This window comes from Callorhinus ursinus, unplaced genomic scaffold, assembly GCF_003265705.2.
Source record: "Callorhinus ursinus isolate GAN/ISIS: 27379988/994484 unplaced genomic scaffold, GSC_fseal_2.0 scaffold10, whole genome shotgun sequence".
NCBI classification, from domain to species: Eukaryota; Metazoa; Chordata; class Mammalia; order Carnivora; family Otariidae; genus Callorhinus; species Callorhinus ursinus.
Genome location: NW_027397072.1, coordinates 49,586,766 through 49,592,941, shown reverse-complemented (window position 1 = coordinate 49,592,941; position 6,176 = coordinate 49,586,766). Strand labels below are relative to the sequence as shown.

At 43.6% G+C, this 6,176-nt stretch overlaps 1 pseudogene; it reads left to right on the top strand.

The window, feature by feature from the left end:
• The first annotated feature begins 5,025 nt into the window (after positions 1 to 5,025).
• On the top strand, positions 5,026 to 6,176 carry LOC112821313 (adaptin ear-binding coat-associated protein 1 pseudogene; annotated as a pseudogene).

Below are 6,176 nucleotides of genomic sequence, written 5' to 3'. Positions count from 1 at the left end.
AAGGAAAGGAAAGGAAAGGAAAGGAAAGGAAAGGAAAGGAAAGGAAAGGAAAGGAAAGGAAAGGAAAAAAGGAAAGGAAAGGAAGAAATAGAAATACTTCATGGAGAAAATGGCCTTCAGTAGGACGTGAAGGGAAAGGGTATAGGGGTGGGATTTGGAACAGCAGGCAGGACAGAAGGAGCCATAAAAACAAAGACCTAAGTGGTGGAAGAATGCAGTGTACCCCAGGAACTGGGGGGGGGGCAGTTTCCCAGGTACAGGGCGGGTTTGGGAGGAAAAGGACTGGGCCATTCTAGGGAGAGACATAATTATCAGCAAATGTGTCTGAGCTCCAAGGAATGTGGAATGGGACCCGATACAAGAATGGAAAGATTGGCTTCAGAGTGGATTGCAGCACAGGTGGGAAGACCCGTTGGGCCGTCACTGCCAAGCATTCCAGGAAGACGCTTTGGTTTCGACCCACCCAGATTTTGTTTGAATCATTTGGATATTTAGTTCAGATATTTTAGCTTTTGGTTTTGGTTTTGGTTTTTCACTTCATGGGGGAATTAGAGGGTGAGGTTCACCCTGGGTTGATGAGGGGACAGGATGCCCGAAGGGAACAGGTCTGCAGGCTGAGGATCCTTCCTGATAAAGGAAATAGGGAGGCAGCAATGTGCTTTCCTGCTTGTGTCCAGTGTCCACTGGGGGTTCACTGGAGTTCTTGCCTGTTCTCTGTTCAGCTCTAATAACACCTTTGCTGTCAACCAATGCACATTCTTATTTACTTTTTTTTTCGCTTAAAACAAAAAACATAATTCCAAGAATTCTTATTTACTTTGAGAGCCTTTCTGCCTTGCTGTAGAAGAACAGTCGTTCATTTGTTGTGTGTGAGTAAAACAGGATGGAGGCTGGGGCACACGGCCTGACGTGCCCCCACTGCCACTGACTGACACAATGCCTGATGTCTCGGGGCCTCGGGGCTTTCCCACTCTGCCCAATTCTCAGGTGATCCCTCTTCTCTCCATGTGAGGAGGCAGGTTCCTCTGCAAGGGTGATGCAAGTTCAGTTTACGTCCAGAACTCTAGCAGCAAGGGACACTGAGAAATAAGATTTGGGGCTTTCTAATCTCTCCCATGAGGAGGGTGCAACAGAGCTTAAGAGAGCCTATCCAAGAATGTATCACAAGGTTTCTAAGTCTTGACCAATGGTAAAGTTACATTTGGTCTTCCAATCGCCGGTGATGTATCTCTTCCATAAAACAGAACCCAAGCTGAGGGCGGGTGGTGGGGTGAGAGGCATCCCTTCCCCTCACTGTGCCCCAGGCTGAGCCATTCAGCCTCGGCTAGGAAGCCGGCTCTGCAGGAACATGGCTGTCCCACCTGAACCACGTGAGTGGAGTGAGGCTGGAGGACTTTCCTGCCAAAGGGACAAGAACTTGGTGTCAGATCCCAAAGAATCTACCATACAGCAGTCCCCGCTTCCCCACAGGTTCACCTTCTATGGTTTCAGTTACCTGCAGTCAACTGTGGTCCAAAAGCAGGTGCTCCTCCTTCATTAGCAGGTCAGCAGGAGCCTAAGGCTACGTATGTCACAGCGCCTACGTCATTCCACTCACTTCATCTCATCACATGGGCATTTTCTCATCTCACAGCGTTACCAGAACAGTAGTAACATACAATAAACTGTTTTGAGAGAGAGAGCACATTCACATAACTTTTATTACAGTATATCATTATAATTGTTCTATTTTATTATTACTTGTTGTTAATCTCTTATTGTGCCTAATTTATAAATTAACATATGTATGCATGTATAGGAAAAAACATAGTCTATATGGAGTTCGGTACATCTGTGGTTTCAGGCATCCATGACGGTCTAGGAATGTATCTACGTAAGGGAGAACTACCATACTTGTTTTCCAGCATTGCTTTGGAATTTTCCCCTTTTCTTTCCTTTCTTTCATTAAAAAATATAGTTTCAGTTGAACTTAGGGAGGAAAGAGAAGTAAATGTAAGAGTTCAGTTCCTCTTGAAACTAGAGATTTGATTCTTATTAAGGTTGAATTTTTTCGGCTGGTATTGAACCACTGGATTATTTGTGAATTGCTATTCGTATTTATGTTTATACTGGTGTGTTTCTCTTTTCTTATTTATGTATAAGAATTTTCATATATTGTAAATATTTTTCTATGTTGTCATTTGTTATTCAATTTTAATGGACTTTTTTTTTCCTTCCCAAAGGGCTTAGTGCATGTGTGTGTGTTTTAAAGAAGTCAAATTTATCCATATTTTTCCATTAAGGTTTCTAGTTTTGTTGGCAATCTCAGAAGCACTTTAACCATCCCCAAGTTTATGTACACCTATATTTTCATCTAGTTCTAAAAGTCATCTGACTTGAATTTAGTGTATGGTGTAAGATAAAGATTTAACTTTATTACCCCTCCCCACCCCGTGCTACATCACCATTTGTCAAATTATGTATCCTTTATCCAATAGTTTGAAATGTTACTTTCATCACATCCTAAATGTTTCTGTGTGCTGAGTCTGTGCTCAGCCAACCATCCTGACAGCATGTTACGCACACGGTTACCTTTTGCTACCACTTGCTCTCCCCTCAAACCACTGTGCTTGGATTATTTTTTTAAAAGATTTTATTTATTTATTTGACAGAGAGAGACACAGCAAGAGAGGGAACACAAGCAGGGGGAGTGGGAGAGGGAGAAGCAGGCTTCCCGATGAGCAGGGAGCCCGATGCGGGGCTCGATCCCAGGACACTGGGATTGTGACCTGAGCCGAAGGCAGACACTTAATGACTGAGCCACCCAGATGCCCCTGTGTTTGGATTTTTGCTCCCACTGTGTTACAAACATTTCTCTGGCAAAGCTCATCATCAGACGCCTACTAGCCAAAGTCTGTGGATGCTTTTTAGGGCTTTTCTTGAATAGACCCCTCTGGTATATTTGACATTGTTGACAGTTCTTTCCTTCCTGAAGTCCCTTCCTTTGGGGGTGGTTTTGTTTGCCTGTTTGTTTTGTTTTGGTGTATTTGGGGACATTTGGATCTTTAGGCACATGCATCTTCATCTTTGCTGAATCCCACCACAGGGTTCTCCAGAAGGACTGTAGTGCTTCACACGCCCACAAGCAGTGTGCGATAGGCTAACAGGATTATTTAAGGACTAGCGTTGGTAGAGCTGAGCGCTCCGGATCTCTGCCCCACAGCATTTGCTCAGCATCCCCATGTGCACCTTCTCCCCACAAATCTCTCTCTTGTGAACTTGAATCCTGCTGCTGGCCTAAGCCAAACCCATGATCATCCCTATTCTCCCCACAACACAAACTAATTGAGAGCGTTAAAGGCTCACTCTCCTAAACCTCATTTTTGCATTTTGTTCCCTGCCCCCAAATCACCAGAGGCTTTCCAGGGCAGTCAAATAAAGTCTGAGCTCCTTGGATTGGCACCCAAGGCCTTCCCCTGCCCAGCTTCCTCATTCTTTCCAAGGCTTATTTCCCCCTATTCTCTATGGGAAAGCACTTGACTCCAGGCAAGGGGACCCATTCTGGTGCTGGGGGGTAAACCAGTATGGCCACTCTGCAAAAACATGTGGCAATATTTAATAAGGATGAAAATACACATACCAAACGACCAAGCAATTCCACTTTTGTACATGTGTACCAGGGTATGTGAACAAGGATATTTATACAGCCTGGTTTATAGGTGCTCAAACTTGGAAGCAACCTAAATGTCCTTCAAGAGCAGAATGGATAAGTTCCAGTCTCTGTACCCTTCCTCACTCTGACCCCCACTAACCTAGCATCAGTGGGGAGATTTCTTTTTCAGACAACATATCTTCATTTAAAACAGGAGCCCAACTACTTACTGTACAAAACAGGATTCTTTTCCCCTACTGAAAAATGAATTTCCTATATCATTGTGTAAATATGTAGGAAAACTCTAACAAGTTGAGGTCAACTACTTGTTTTATCATTGTGTTCATCTAAGTACTCTTTTTTAATCCCCTTTTAAAAGTTTATATACAGTAAAATCCATTCTCTTTTAGCGTTCATTTTTAACATTTTTTAAAGATTTTATTTATTTATTTGACAGAGAGAGATAGTGAGAGCAGGAACAAAAGCAGGGGGAGTGGGAGAAGGAGAAGCAGGCCCCCCGCTGAGCAGGGAGCCGGACGCAGGGCTCCATCCCAGGATCCTGGGATCATGACCCGAGCCGAAGGCAGACGCTTAACGACTGAGCCACCCAGGCGCCCCAAAGTTCATTTCTAAGAGTGTTAACAAATGCATAGAGCCTATCCTTTGCTTTTTTTTTCTTTTTACAAAGTAGTATCAACATAGTCTCACATAATTTATCTTACATTTTGCCCACTGAGATCTGAGACTTTGGAAAACAAAGTTTGATTTCATAATTTGGTAAGCAAGTTGTGTTTACTCCATGAGTTCACAAAAGTTCAGTCTCACCTATTGGTCCTTGCTCAATTGTTTGCATAGGTTCTGATTGTCTTCTAGAATGGCCAGTCATGGGCTGACTCTTTCCACCAAGATCAGAAGGGAAAACAGGCCTGGCTTTCAACTCTCTACGGACACTTGACAAGCTGTTGCTGCAGGTGAAAGGTCCAGCCAAGGATCATCTAAACCAGGTGCCCTCGGCTGCCAAGTATATACGTGACCTAAAACTCCAGGAGAGGGTCAGCCATTTCTAAGCTACCTTGTCATCTAGAAAGTGCCAAGATTTGATAGCCTAGGCACTGAGGGAGAGAGAACACTTGTCCCCACACTTCTCCAAGAAAGGCAGGGAAACTTGGACCCTTAGTAGGCATATAGTTTTCAAAATACATTAAATCAACTAAGTTAACTTTTTAACCATAAATCCAGCATTCCATTTGTTCTGACATGATGCAAAAAATTTTTTAATTTTTCGTTGATTAAAACCTAGAAATACTTTCATGCCATCCCATCAAGAGACCAACCACTACCTTACCCAATATTTTATCCCTCCCTACCCCAGTTGTTTTGACCTTTATTCTTCAATGGATGACTTCAAAAATGGGATGCTAAGCCTCACCAAGATGGTGACCTTGATGGCCTGCCCCTCTGAGGTGGCCAGCTCCTCTCGTGAGGTAGGAATTAACATATCTTACAAATTTCCAGGTGGTGCTGATGCTGGTGGTCAGGGGACCACACTTTGAGAATCACAGCTATAAATCTAAAAATGTATAGGAAATGTGGAAGGCAGAGGAATCTATTAACACCATGAGGATATATTTTAAATCCAGACTCTAAGAAATAGTTCCTTCAACAAATAAATTATAAAGAAAAAGAAAGCAAGAAAGAACCTAGAGATTACAAGAGACTTAGTAGGCATGGAGAGTAGGGCCAAGAGAGCACAGTCAAAATACAAGCTTTGAACTCTATATGAAGCTGGATGTCAACATCTACCAGATTCTGCCCAGTACTTCCAACAGCAGCTACAGGCTGGACTTCAGGACAGCCTACTTAGACTGGTCACCTCCAAATCACTTTAGAAGGGAAGGTTGCCTATCAACTCGAGTATAAAATATCACGGGAGCTCTTTCTATGAGCACCAGTAGAAACAATATCCTATCATTGTTGAGGAGATAGTGACAGATTCCAGCTTCTACTGTGTAATCTGGTTCCAGGATGACACTGGGCATAGTGCTTTCACTGACATTTACTTCATAGATCAGGTGATGCCTTTGACATCCTTCTGCAAAATTACTTCAAGTGGGTAAAGCAAGTATCTAAGATGTCCAGTGCATCTCAAGAACTGGACACTCATCCCAAGTTGGATCTGGGCTTCAAGGAAGGACAGATCATCAAGTTGATTAATGGGAAACTTGCAACCAAGAGATGATGGGTTTCTTAGCCCAGGACTACAGGGGACTGGGGGTCTAAGTTTACTCCCAGACCCACTTGGAGGCAAAGTCACTATTCCTCCTTCATCCTCAGATGATGCCATGAGCAACAATGTTGCCCCCACCATCCATTCCAAATCTAACCATGGAGGTAGTGACACAGATAACCTTTTAGGATGGGCTTCTCCTACTCCTGTCATGACACAAGCTCCAGGCTCTGAGCAATGACTTGGGGAGACTTTGGCCCTGCATCCAGCTCTGTTCCAAACCTGGCACCACAGCCATCCAACTAAGTCCAGGGCTGA